General features: G+C 48.1%; 1 non-coding gene across 1 annotated transcript; it reads left to right on the top strand.

Annotated features, from left to right (window-relative positions):
* Positions 1–1,726: 1,726 nt before the first annotated feature.
* Positions 1,727–1,881, top strand: LOC117131559. The gene has a single exon (XR_004454686.1). It is a non-coding gene; the product is annotated as a 5.8S ribosomal RNA (ribosomal RNA).
* Positions 1,882–2,594: the final 713 nt, after the last annotated feature.

Below are 2,594 nucleotides of genomic sequence, written 5' to 3'. Positions count from 1 at the left end.
CTTTCATGATCATGTATATGCATTTGAAGAATTGTTTGGGTTTATGATTGATGGGTTGTGATTCTAAGATTCACTGAGTAAACTAGTTGCTCATGACTCATTCGTATGTGCAGGTAACCCTTAGGCGGAGGACACTTTACCTTTTGGACGGAGGAGCGGCCAACCAGCGGATTATTGTGTGTTGTCCTTGCAACGTACGTTTTGATGTATATTTACTTAAAATGTTGTTTGGCGATAGGCCGTAGGGTAAACTATAACAGTTTGTAAGATGTTTAAAGTAAATAAATAAGGTATAAAAGATGTTTATAAATCACGAGTTCCAATGATATTTCTCCTTGTCCGGGACGAACTAACTATCGAATTTGCTTTATCGGGTTTGAAAAGCCTAGAGTAATATCTGATAGGAGTGTCTGTGTTCTTTGGTTGTTGGTCTAAGGTGATCAGATTTATTTCGAGAACCTCGGGTCAACCATCAGGAACATCGACCGTGTCATTTCCGGTTATCTACAATCGGGGGTGTCACAGTCGGGGGCATTCGTATTTCATAGTCAGAGGTGAAATCTTGGATTGATGAAAGACGAACAACTGTGAAAGCATTTGCCAAGGATGTTTTCATTAATCAAGAACGCAAGTTGGGGGCTCGAAGACGATCAGATACCGTCCTAGTCTCAACCATAAATGATGCCGACCAGGGATCAGCGGATGTACTTTTAGGACTCCGCTGGCACCTTATGAGAAATCAAAGTTTTTGGTTCCGGGGGGAGTATGGTTGCAAGGCTTAAACTTAAAGGAATTGAACGGAAGGGCACCACCAGGAGTGGAGCCCTGCGGCTTAATTTGACTCAACACGAGGAACTTACCAGGTCCAGACATAATAAGGATTGACAGACTGAGAGCTCTTTCTTGATTCTATGGGTGGTGGTGCATGGCCGTTCTTAGTTGGTGGAGTGATTTGTCTGGTTAATAATTCCGTTAACGAACGAGACCTCAGCCTGCTAACTAGCTACGTGGAGGCATCCCTTCACGGCCCGGCTTCTTAGAGGGACTATGGCCGTTTCGGCCAAGGAAGTTTGAGGCAATAACAGGTCTGTGATGCCCTTAGATGTTCTGGGCCGCACGTGCGATACACTGATGTATTCAACAAGTTCACACCTTGGCCGACAGGCCCGGTAATCTTTGAATTTTCATCGTGATGGAGATAGATCATTGCAATTGCTGGTCTTCAACGAGGAATTCCGAGTAAGCGCGAGTCATCAGCTCGCGTTGACTACGTCCCTGCCCCTTTGTACACACCGCCCGTCGCTCCTACCGATTGAATGTCCGGTGAAGTGTTTTGGATAGCGGCGACGTGGGTGGTTCGCCGTCTGCGACGTCCCGAGAAGTCCACTAAACCTTATCATTTAAAGGAAGGAGAATCGTAACAAGGTTTCTGTAGGTGAACCTGCGGAAGGATCATGTCAGTCGTACCCTGGAAACAGAACGACCTGAGAACGATGAAACATCACTCTCGGTAGGCCGGTTTTCTTATCTGTGCCTGCCGATTCTGTGGTTATGCGTTCATCCATGCCCAAGACTTCAGTTTTTGGGTGGATCGTATGCATAGCTTCCGGATATCACCAAACCCCAGACGAAAGTGTCAAGGAAAATGCAACTAAACAGCCCTGCTTTCGCCAACCACGGAGATAGTGTTTGTTCGGAAGCAGTGCTGCAATGTAAAGTCTAAAACGACTCGCGGCAATGGATATCTCGGCTATCGCATCGATGAAAAACGTAGCAAAATGCGATACTTGGTGTGAATTGCAGAATCCCGTTAACCATCGAGTCTTTGAACGCAAGTTGCGCCCCAAGCCTTCTACCAAGGGCACGTCTGCCTGGGTGTCACAAATCGTTGTCCCCCTATCCTCTCGAGAGATATGGGACGGAAGCTGATCTCCCGTGTGTTACTGCACGCGGTTGGCCAAATCTGAGCTAAGGACGCCAGGATCGTCTTGACATGCAGTGGTGAATTCAGTTCTCGTCATATAGTCAAACGTTCCGGTCCAAAAGCTCTTGATGACCCAAAGTCCTCAACGCGACCCCAGGTCAGGCGGGATCACCCGCTGAGTTTAAGCATATCAATAAGCATAGGAAAAGAAACTAACAAGATTCCCTTAGTAACGGCAAGCGAACCGGGAAAAGCCCAGCTTGAAAATCGGACGTCTTCGGCGTTTGAATTGTAGTCTAGAGAAGCGTCCTCAACGATGGACTGGGCCCAAGTTCCCTGGAAAGGGGCGCCAGAGAGGGTGAGAGCCCCGTCGTGCCCGGACCCTGTCGCACCACGAGGTGCTGTCTACGAGTCGGGTTGTTTGCGAATGCAGCCCTAATCAGGTGGTAAGTTCCGTCCAAGGCTAAATATGGGCGAGAGATCGATAGCGAACAAGTACCGCGAGGTAAAGATGAAAAGGACTTTGAAAAGAGAGTCAAAGAGTGCTTGAAATTGTCGGGAGGAAAGCAGATGGGGGCCGACAATTCGTCCCGGTCGGATGCGGAACGGAGCAATACAGACTGCCGATCGATTCAGGCCGTGGACCGACGCGGATTAAGGTGGTGACCTA

Source organism: Brassica rapa, unplaced genomic scaffold, assembly GCF_000309985.2.
Source record: "Brassica rapa cultivar Chiifu-401-42 unplaced genomic scaffold, CAAS_Brap_v3.01 Scaffold1039, whole genome shotgun sequence".
NCBI lineage: Eukaryota > Viridiplantae > Streptophyta > Magnoliopsida > Brassicales > Brassicaceae > Brassica > Brassica rapa.
This window is presented reverse-complemented; position numbering and strand designations above follow the sequence as displayed.